This window comes from Dermacentor silvarum, chromosome 4 (genome assembly GCF_013339745.2).
Source record: "Dermacentor silvarum isolate Dsil-2018 chromosome 4, BIME_Dsil_1.4, whole genome shotgun sequence".
In the NCBI taxonomy this organism is placed as follows: Eukaryota; Metazoa; Arthropoda; class Arachnida; order Ixodida; family Ixodidae; genus Dermacentor; species Dermacentor silvarum.
This window is the reverse complement of record NC_051157.2, coordinates 49,546,578-49,558,841: the sequence shown is the minus strand read 5'-3', so window position 1 is coordinate 49,558,841 and position 12,264 is coordinate 49,546,578.

Here is a 12,264-nt window from a genome sequence, read left to right as displayed (position 1 = left end):
ACTGTCTCAAGGGGTTGCTAATTCCTACTTTTCTTACCACTCCTATTAAAACTGTTCTAAATTTATTCCAGTCTAACTTATTCTGTGAATATTTTTATTAGATGCGAAGCATCTTCTGCTCGGGGCTGTGTCCCTCCCTGAATCCACCGTGCGGCGTCCACACCCAGACTGCGCATGCGCATCCTCCTCCCCCTCCTCTCCTTGTCTCCTCTCCTCTCGGCATTCCTCCTCTCCTCTCCGACGCTCCTCTCCTCTGCGCATGCGCATCCCCCTCCTCTCTGACGCTCCTCTCCTCTCCGGATTGCGCAACGAATGGCAACACCTGCGACTCCGTGCGCGATAATGCGAAGCAGCTTAGGTTAGAGGCGCGACGGTAGGCGCCCCAGAGGTACCGGCAACAGTCACCAACGCCGCGCGCGTTTGGTGCGAACGCGGGCAAAACGCCGACGGTGTCGACAACAGTTCTGCGCGTTGCTGGTGCTGCTGCATGTCCAAGTTTATACAGCTGATAAAACTACCAAGAGTCGACCCCATGGCTGCTTCGCATACTACTAAGGGTTCCCCTACGGGAAGATAGTGTAATTTTTTTTAGATCTAATCACCCATGCATTTGTCTCACTTCTCACTGGGCAGTTTAGGTTCTGCGCACCCAAAGGAAGGGGACGCAAACCGCAGGGCGTACAAAAGAACGCAAAAGTAGTACAAAACGCAAGCAGGGCAGTGAGGTTTTGGGTACTCAAATATGCTTGGGTGCGCCACACACTTAAGAAAGTTTATACCCTTTGGTGCGTATCTTGTACCCAAGCAAAAAGTCATCTGCCTTGCTTTTGTTTCCTTTCTTGAAAAATCTGCGCTTGATACTTTCGTGTTAAGAATGCTATGTCTCACCAAAAGCGTGCATGCCAATTTATAGCTCAGATGGTAGAGCGACTGCCCTGGAAAGGCATTGGTTGCGGGTTTGAATTCCGGATTAGGACTAATTTTTCCTCATCTGTGAAGCTTTCTTTATGAGAAAGCCGTAAGGGTTTCTTTGTAGCTTTAATCCATGTTCCTTTGTAGATTGAGGAAGCACTAAAAAAATGGCTGCAGCATGAAATCAGTGAGAAGAAAACCTGGCATGGGACAAGCCAAGATGTATGCACTGAAAGATAAGCAGGGTAATGTCATCAGCAATTTCGATGACATAGTAAAAGCAGCAGAAGACTTCTATACTGACCTGTACAGTACCCAGACCAGCCGCGCTACCTTCATTCAACGTAGTAATGAACAGGATACAGAGGCTCCTTCTATAACGATGAAGTTAGAAGGGCCTTGCAAGACATGACCAGGGGAAAAGCTGCTGGCGAAGATGGAATAACGGTCGATTTAATCAAAGATGGAGGAGATGTTATGCTTAAAAAGTGTTCGGCCCTTTATACGCAATGCCTCACAACTTCAAGTGTACCAGAGAACTGGAAGAATGCCAACGTTATACTAATCCAAGGGAGACGTTAAAGAAATAGAAGAATTATCGGCCCATTAGCTTTCTTTCAGTATTGTATAAAATATTCACCAAGATAATTTCCATTAGAACCAGGCCAACACTAGACTTCAATCAACCAAGAGAACAGGCTGGCTTCAGGAAGGGATATTCTACAATGGATCACATCCACGTCATCTATTCAGGTAAATGAGAAATCTGCGGAGTACAATCAACCTTTCTACATCGCTTTCATAGATATGAAAAGGCATTTGATTCAGTAGAGACACCAGCAGTCATAGAGGAATTTCATCAAGAAGTACAAGAGGCATACATGCAATCTACAAAGATTCCGCAGCTACCTTGGTTCTCCACAGGAAAAGTAATAAGTGGCCTATCAAGAAAGGGGTCAGGCAAGGAGACGCACTCTCTCCAATGCTATTCACTGTATGCTTAGACTGGAAAGGCTTAGGAGTGAGGATTAACGGCAAATATGTCGCCTGCAAACCGACATTGTTCTGTTCAGCAACTCTGGGGACGAATTACAATAAATTATTGAGGACCTTAACTGAGAAAGTGCAAGAGTGGGGTTGAAGATTAATATGCAGAAGACAAAGATAATATTCTATAGCCTGGCAAGGAAACAAGAATTCAGGATCGCCAGTCAGCCTCTAGAGTGTGTACAAGAGTACATTTATCTAGGTCGTTTACTCACAGGGGACCCCGATCATGAGAAGAAAATTTCATCATCATGATCATCATCACCAGCCTATATTTTATGTCCACTGCAGGACGAAGGCCTCTCCCTGCGTTCTCCAATTACCCCTGTCTTGCGCTAGCATATTCCAACTTGCGCCTGCAAATTTCCTAACTTCATAATCCCATCTGGTTTTCTGCCGACCTCGACTGCGCTTCCCTTCTCTTGGTATCTGTACCATTCTGTAACCCTAATGATGCTGGGGGTGGCGTGGCGCAGAGGTAGAATACCCGGCTTCAAATCAGAAGGAAATTTACAGAAGAATAAAAATGGGTTGGAGTGCATACGGCAGGCATTACCAAATCCTGACTGGGAACTTACCACTGTCGTTGAAAAGAAAAGTGCACAATCTTTGCATTCTACCGGTGCTAACATATGGGGCAGGAACTTGGAAGTTAACAAAGAAGCTCGCGAACAAGCTTAGGAACGCACAAAGAGTGATGGAAGAAAAAATGTTACGCGTAACACTAAGAGGCAGGAATAGAGCGATGCGGATCAGAGCCCAAAAGGGGAGAGCAGATATTCTAGTTGAAATTAAGAGAGTAAAAAATGGAGCTGGGCTGGCCATGTAATGCATTGGGTAGGTATCCAGTGGACTATTAGAGATACAGAATGGGTGCCACTGCCAAGGGATGGCGAGCGCACTCGAGGACGGCAGAAAACTAGGTAGAGTGATGAAATTAGGAAATTCGCTGGCGCAAGTGGAAATCAGCTAGCGCGAAACAGGTGTAATTGGAGATCGCGGGTAGCCTTTGTCCTGTAGGGGACATAAAAATAGGCTGATGATTATGATGATGAGGATGATGGGTTTCCTTTGTAGCTTCGTGCATGCTACGTTCGGGTGAATGACAATTTTCCATTTCATGAACCTTTCTCCACCTTGCGGGATTCCCCAGAACTGACTTGCCATATTTGATGAGCCCCTAAGGGTGCAAACGTTTCTTAGAGTGTATTTCTTAAAACTCCCTAATTACGCAATACTCTCCTATTCCCAATTTTTCTTTTTCATTTTCCTGAAATGATTAGCTGTGCGTGCAAACACCCGATTATCGGCCCATCCAACATTGTGGATACGTGCCACGTTTTGAAGGATCATAGTATCAGGTGAAGCAGAGCACATACAAATAAATACCGCGAGCCAACTTTCTGCAGCTGAGTTCAGAGGCGACGGTTGCATTACTAGTGGTGGACCAAGGCAGTGGATTAGCATGTTGAAAATTAATATTTGAAAATTATGGGGCTTAACGTGCGAACACAGCTCCGTGGGTTACGAAGAACGGCGTAGTGGAGTGCTCAGGATTAATTTTGATTGCCTGGAGCTCTTTAACGTCCACCCAAGACACGGTACACGAGCGTTTTTGCCATACGAACCCGCGACCTTGTGCTCAGCGAGAAAACGCCATAGCCACTGAGACGGGTGAGACAAATTGTTTTCGATGGACGTAAATGTAGTGTCAAAAACCTTCTGTTCAAAAAGTCGCAGTTTCGCCCGATAGGCGAAGCATCGATTGCGATAGCAAATTAGTAGACAGCTATACGAAGTAAGGATAGTAGTTTTATCGGCCGTATAAATTTGCAAACATTCGCTTAATTACTAACTAAATTAACAAGCATGGTGTCAGCGTGAAGAGGCAGACATGAGCACATCACACTCGATGACCGCGGACACTCGCTGTCAAAACGCTGGCGTGAGGAAGCGCGCTGCAGCAGCGAGCGAAGTCACCCTCGTGCTGTCTATCGGTTCAACGCAAACTGAGCGGCGAGAACGCAGCACGCACAAAGGTACTAGCCGTCGGCACACCGAGACTCTGCCCCCAACGCAGATCGCTTTTAAGGTTGAGCGCGCGCGGCCGCAAAATACGCAGTTGCTGCCGGAGTACAACGCCGACCCCCTCCCTCCCCTCCCACCGGTGCCTGCGCGCAACGGAAGACAACGCACTTCCTTGAGCGCGCGAGACTGGGCCGCGATCGTCGGCTCCTTGCATACAGAATACGGCACGCGCCGACGGTGTTATCGCCCTTGAACTTTATACGGAACATCACGGCGATGGCAAGAATGCGCCTGGAGTGTCCGTATAATTGAATAAAATAAACCCGGAGTTATCAACCGAATAAACCTGCTTTCTGCAAGCCTCCTTACGATATGATTCAAGGAAATCTGACGTGCACTGTATATGAAGGCACCATAGAAAACAGCGAATCACATTGGTTCGAAAAATGCACATTATGTTGGATGTTTGATGAAACTTGGACCAGACTTTCAAACAACTAGCCGTTGACAGGCGTGTACGAGACCAGCAGCATATTTTGGCATCCATCTCGAGCAACTCGGATTATCTTTTGGTATGCTTATGAGAAACTAACCAGTTAACATTGGTTACGCAAATTTAGAAGTACTAATATGCTGGATAAATTTTTACTCGAAATGTTTTAAAGCATGTTCACAAGCACCAATTGCAGTTTGTTCTCGAACCTTTTACGGTGGCTCTCTATCGCGCTTTGAGGAAAGATCGTCATGTTTCTCACCTGTAAATGTCATTATCAGGTATACTCGCATCTTTTTTTCCCCGACGATTTTTTTTCACTCTCCTCTGGAATCTTTTACTCTCCCTCCCCCTCTCTATACAGAGCAGCACAAATATATGCCTTTCAATAAGAAGCCCCCCTCCCCCCTCTATCTGGCGAAGTGTGACTACAAAGAGAGAGGGAAAGTTAGCAGAACAACGCCAACTGTTATAAGAGCGATCCCCGATGGATCGCAATGATTTCCGGACACAATCCTTAGCTGATGCTGAAGTCCTCACAGAGATCATCACAATCTACAAAAGTTCACATGACTACTGTGAAACACTGAGAAGGTTCTTAGCCGGTTACCGCAGTTCCGACCCCCTCTCTATCAAGGTTCAATACAACTTCGTTAAATATCTACGGGCTTTAATATTCTCTGTTATACCTGCGTTGGGTACACTTGCTATCCACAATAGGTCGCCTCAGCAACGCTTCTCTCCCCCCTGCAAAGATTCTTAGTACTAAATGCTTTCGTGAACTAATTTTACCTCTGGTCAAGCTCAAGATGGCCTGTCATTGAAAGTTATGCTTACGCGAGGGAACCGGACAGACAGAGACCTGCTCAGTGGCAGTCTGCTGAATCGCAGTGCGACTTCACGGCAATGCTAGCGCATTCGTACGTATTTTCTCTAGGCCGGTGGGGCTTCACCTCAATGTGATAGTTGTTTCCAAGAAGCCACATCTACAGGCGAATTTCCCATGTAGCTTGCACTCTCAGTTTATATATTTAAATATTGAGAATTTTTGGTGCAGGTAATGCGCGACAAAATTCGGTATATGCACGGCTATATCCCTGTATATCACAAACGCGATTGTGCTCGCTTCGTACTCCGGCTGGTTTATATAAAATCCCGCTCAATGGAACTTCCAAATAACCTAGCACGCTGTCTTTGACTATCATTAACGCAAATCATTACTTAGCTCATCCAAGGCACTTTGTGGCAAGCAGGTAGGTATTATAAGTAGGTAGGTGAGGCCTGTCTCACCTAGTTTCGAGCCTTTTCAATGAAAAGAAAATTTAAGTGCCCAATGTGGGATCGAACCTGACTTCCAGCAGCTTTAACCGTTAGGCCACGATGGCACGCATGATTCTCTCGTGCTAGCGTCATCTACCGCTCCAAGACGACTGGCGCGTGCGTTACGTCATATATAGCACGAGCACGTGCACTAGTTCACTCGTCCACAGGCTACCACTGTCTTTTCCGGGCGGCACGAGCAAGAACGTGACAGTTCCTCCCATTCTTGCCTCGTGACAGCTAATGCTTTGAGACGCTGCCTGTGACCGAATGCACCACTTTTGGTGTCGGACCACATTCCCCGGTCTTTTACTCGTAGCAGATAACGCAACGAAGACGCTGTGCGACATTGTTCCACCCTCGGGATGGACCCATGTTGTAACCGTATCTTAGCCGGAATACAAACAAAACTGTCGTCGTCGTCTTGATTCGTCTTGACGGCCGACCCAGGGAAGATGGCTGAAAAAGGCCTTCCCAATTGTAGATCAAAAATTTGGAGGACGCTTAAGGTTCGCCTTTAAGAGTGGAACGCGATAGCATTCAAAGATCTCTGGCTAGCTGCTTATCAGGCTTTTATCTCGTATATTCAAATTACAACCCGACGCTAACACGTCTGTAGGTTGTGGTTAAGTCGTACTTTACAATTTTTCTGACAGATTTTACTTTGAAAAATTCAACTTTTGTTCTCTAACGCTTTGCGCCACGCGAAGGGCCCGCCCGGTCGGGGTAGTTCGGGATGATGTGGTTCGGCATGATTATTTTCGCCAGACGCCGACACCGTCCCCCGCGCCAAATTTTCTGCGACACGGGGCCCTTAACGCTGTCGCGTTAAAACTAGCTTGCACAGTGTGAATGCACGACTTCCGAAGCGCAGATTCCAAACGGGGTATTGCAATGCCTCTCTTAATTATCTGAGAGTGAGCTGATTTGTATGGGAGGAGCTCTTTCTGTGCACGCGGGGAATACGCCCAGCACACGTGGCTTTCGTTGAAATTCAGGCGTAAATCTAAAAACTGCACCCTTCCTTCTTCTGGAAGCTCATATGTGAAAGTCAGCCATTCGCCGCGGTTATTATTAAAATAACCGAGAACATACTTTTGCGCCTGCTCATACGAGATAAAGCACTTCTTGTCAAAAAGAATCAAGAAGTCGTCCATATAACGAAAAACTTTAAGGACAGTGTCATTGTTAGCATGAATAAAACGATCGTGTAAAGAGCAATCAACGGAAGATAAAAAGATGTGGCACAACACAGGCGCGATGCAGGAATCAATGCAAAGGCCCTGCAGATACATCTGGTCGTCAAATTTCATAAAAGTACTCAGAAGGTAAAATTCTAAAACGACTAAAAGGTTCTCTATCGACATGCCTGCCGCATTTTGGAAAGCAACAGGACCATTTTCATCAACGCAATTTCTAACTGCAACAAACAGTTCACGATGAGGCACAGCGTAAAGAGCTCTTCCACATCAATAGAAAAGGCAAAACCAATATCCTTATTGTCTTGCCAAGGAAACGTACTACACCATCTTAATTTATTGCGAGGAATAGGTCAATAATCTCAAGGTTAATTATTCAAGACTTCCAGCAAAAATTTACTAACACAATGCTGCCACGTGCCCTTTTCGTTCACAATAGTATGAAACGGAGCATCGGGTTTATGCGTCTTAACACTAAAGAAAACCTGCAACGCGGCACTTTAAATGTTTGTTATATCTCTTGCGAGCCTTTGTAAATATAAACGTTTGCAAATTTCTACTGCTTTACTCTTAATTCTTGTCTGACCTTCTTTTATACGAAAGAAGACCCGCCGTGGTTGCTTAGTGGCTATGGTGTTGGGCTGCTAAGCACGAGGTCGCGGGATCGACTCCCGGCCACGGCGACCGCATTTGGATGGGGGCGAAATGCGAAAATACCCGTGTACTTAGATTTAGGTGCACGTTAAAGAACCCCAGGTGGCCCAAATTTTCGGAGTCCCCCACTACGGCGTACCTCATAATCAGATCGTGGTTTTGGCACGTAAAACCCCGTAATTTAACACGAAATAAGTTCTTGTTGACAGCTAAAACAGCTTTTTCCTTGTACATGCATGGTTCTTGGCAAGGCGGCAAACCCACCTACCTTATCTGCTGCACAACGCAAAGGTAATTTTCATTCATTTTTCAAACAGTCCTTAGCAAACATAGGACCAGGCTCTTTTACATTACGTTTTTACGTTAGAGGCATTTTTTATCAGGAAATCAGGTCAGGAGTGTGTAAGCGATACATCGATTGCACTGTACAATGCAGTTCCTGTTTGACGCTTTTCCATATTTCTTGTGACGGTGCGCCCACGCAGCTTGTGAATATATATACCTGTGGGCCTGGCTTTAATAAATCAGTTGTTAGTTTGCGGCTGTGTTCGTCTTCCTTTCTGTTGTGCCGTTCCGTTGCGCGCTATTTCAAGATGGTTGTCATGTCGAAATGCCAACTTGTGCAACATTCAACTCTTTTACAGATACCGTCTTGTACACAGAACATAAACTTGACTTGAGGCCATAATGACGGAACGCCGTGTGATCCCGTGTCCTATAACTGACCTCAGCAGTTCTCGCATTCGTGCTCTCTTCGCTAGGGGATTGCAAGGCACGCAGCAACTTCACCGATAGGCGCTGCAAGTGTGTGAAGTACGGGATATGGGAAACCGAAAGGAGCTACACCGCAGACATTCCACGTCCATTCCTCCGCCAGGAAAATGACAACTTGCTTGACACGCTGCGTGCCAAGACGTCGCTTCGTGTGCCGGCTTTGCGGCCAATGCTCTTTTGATTCCTGAAAACGAGCGCCCGCCCGCCTGTGTTGGAGGACAGGCAGAAAGGGACGACATGCTACGGAGGCAAGTCTTCTGGCGGGGTCGCGCGGCTTCGCCGAAGCGTCCGTAGTTGGGACGTCAACAAAGCCCGCAGTCTTCCCTTGTCTCCTGCAGCCGGCGGCGGGCACCTCTGGTGGTAAAACGGCGGAATGCGTGACACGGTGCACGCAGGAAAGCCCGCGTCTCGACAATTACGTTCCGGCTATTCATCGCCAATAATTGCACCGCTCCTAAAGCCCCCGTGAGGAACTTTAGATGTACACTCCTTACATGCAGTGGCACACACACACACACACGCACACGCACGCACACACACACACACACACACACACACACACACACACACACACACACACACACACACACACACACACACACACACACACACACACACACACACACACACACACACAAGAACAATTCTGCGTACCAGGGTGCTGCCTGCCCAGCACCATTGTTTCTTTCTTTCTTTCTTTCTTTCTTCTTTCTTTCTTTCTTTCTTTCTTTCTTTTTTTCTTTGTGTGTGTGTGTGTGTATGGAGGGGGGGGGGGTACGTTCAAGTGTGTACAAATAAATATCCTTTTCTCTCCGCCTTACTGAGGGTAGGCCTCTTGGTTTGTACGTAGAGTAAACGATGAAATATCCATTCTAGTTACGTATATAACAGGAACCAATTTTGTAGCCTGTCGACACAGGACATGGGTAAACTAAAATCGCTGGAAGAGGCCTTCGCCTTGCAGGGGACCTGAATATAATAGGGTGCATGATGATCAACAATAGTAGAACTGCACTTTAGCTCTGTCCATGCACCTCGGCAGGTGCCCGAGGAGGGCAACCTAAACGGTGCTGCTGAAACAAACTTGGCATTGTGATCGTTTCGCTAATAACTGTCATGCTTAACAATGCAGATGCAGTCACTTGCAGTACAATACTTCGTGGCGTTACAGCCTGCCAAGCCTACCAGGGTAAACAAGCCCGAGAAAACACCACCACACGTCTCGGATCACTCGATAAGGGCTTGTATAAGGCTGTCCACGACGCAATCATACCAGCTTTGGAGGTTTGGTCAGCTGCTCACACGCCAGCTTTCGTACTTAGCCGCCCGTGTAAAAGTGCTTTGTCAGTGCTACGAAGGCCACGCGACTTGTGTGCTCAACCTTTTGCTGCGTCACTCATGTCTCACCGCGGGCGTCGAACCATCGATAGAAACGAGTTTCATCGAAGGACGTCCCAAATACTCACTACAGTCGACCCCGGATATATCGAATCCGTATATACCGAATTATTGTGTATAACGAACAGCACTAAAATCCCCTTGAAAATGTTTGTAAAAAATTATTATTTTATATATGGAATTACCTATATATCGAACTTTTTTGTGGTCCCATTCAGATTCGATATATCCGGGTTCGACTGTATATGTTTCGTATTCATCAGCGACACAGATTCAACGAGCCACATCAGCGCCGTGGGCTTGTTTCTGATTGCCTACAGCACATCTATGCGCAACGTCCTGCAGAACGAATATAGATATTCGTTAAGCGCGCCGGATGACTAATGTAATCCAAAGAATCTTACGGAAGAAAAGAAGTATATCGAGTTCCCCCTTGCTTTGGCTATATGTTCTCTGTCGCGTATACCGAGAAACACGCCCGGCCGAAAAGACACCCCGCATGTAAGCAGCAGTCGCATGCACCCCTTTGCTGCTTTCGATCGCCGCCGCCGCACTTGATTTGCTCGCCATCTCATGCGTGTCGCGTTCCGGTGGTGGTGGTACCTTTTCCTCTTCCCGCGCCCGAGCGGAAGTTTGAGAAGTGCTACATATACACTCTCGTTTTGCTGTGCTCCTTCTCTCTCTCCGCCAGTCGCGCTTCGCTTCATCGAGTGTGGCGCGTGACTTCCTCGGCGGCCGACGCTGTACGGGCGCTCTCGCGCAAGCAACGTAGCCTGGGACGCGCGCGCGACGCGATGGCAGCAAGCGGCAAATCAGCTTGGTCAGCGGCTGCTCGTTACGGCTGCTGCAAGCGTGCACGACGGGGGAAAACTCGCTTTGCTGAGTGATGCAGGCCGCCTTCGCGTATAGTTGCTGACAAATTATGCGAGGGTGCTTGACCGAACGCCCGCTTTATGAGAAAAGAGAGAGAGAGAGAGATTACCTGTTCCGGTTAGCGCAGTTAAGGGACTTCAACTAAATTCTTGAAGAGGCAGACGTTACCTGCGCCACTAATCACAGCGTGTATAACTACCCAATTAACAATTTTCGCAGTGCCATGCGTGTCAACTGAATACAGTTAATTGGGCTTTTTGAACCATATTAACATTACTTTGCCATTTGAGCCCTGTTAGGCTCAAAGTGAAGCTTAGTTTTATTGCGATAGCAATTATATGGACATCCCAAGCGGATTTCTGCCGTCGCCGTGAGGTTCCGTATAAAGTCCAACGGCGATTTCATCGCCGTTGGACTTTATACGCCGCGCGCCGTATATACGCCGCGCGCCGTATGCTGTATGTGCGAGTGAGGGATGCGCGCTTTCACGGGGAGCGAACGCACGGCGGAGAGCAAACGCAACTTCTTCCGTCGCGCGAAAAGCCGTGGGGAGACGGGAGGGAGTGGAGGCGACGTTTAGCTGCGACACAAAATGCGTATTTATATAAAAACGTTGCGAGGCGAGAAGGTGGTAAAGACTTCCGACGCTGATCGACGAGTGTCCCGTTCTGATCTCGTCGAAAACCTCCGAGCCGCCTCTAGAGGCACCGGCAACAGTCACCAATGCCGCGCGCATTCGGCGCGAACGTGGGCAAAACCCCGACGGCGTCGACAACAGTTCTGCGCTTTGCTGGTGCTGCTACATATCCAACTTTATACAGCTGATAAAACTATTACCCTTACTCCGTATGGCTCTTTACTAATTTGCTAACGCAATTAATGCTTTGCCTTTCGGGTGAAACTGCGACTTTTTTGACTTGCACGACCTTTGAAGCCTTGTCGGAGCATTCCGATTGTCGGAACAACCATCCGACTAAGCGATGACATTAAATTCTCAAGTTATCAGCTAGAGGAGAGGACCCGACGGACCCATAAACAGGCATTAGCCAAGGTTGATGGGGTCATTCAGAAGGACCTTGCACTGGCATTTGCAGAATAGAAATTCTCTTTCGTATTACTTGTGTTAAGCGCCGTTTGTTATTGCATATTGTAACGTTGTATTTATTCTATATATTGCATTTATTGCGCTTTCCATGATATCAGTTCCTTCTGGATTATATGCTGCTATTCCCCGCATACTAATGCTACTTTGGTACCTCCACTAACAGAAGGTGTGGCACTCCGACTTTCCAACTTTGACACCTACTTCTGTATTTACGCATTCAATGCACTCTATTTTCGTATTTACGAGAATGAAGGGTTAGCGGAATTGAACTGAAAGATAAGAGGGCCATGCAGATAACGCGGCAAGGTATTATAGCACATAGAGAGAGAGGGGGGGGGAGAGAGGGAAATCAAATCAAAGGAGGTAGGGTAGTGAAGTTAACTAGACTTTGCCTAAGTTGACTAGCCTGCATGGCGGACTGGGGAATGAGGGACTGAAAGAGAGCGAAGAGGGAAGAGTTT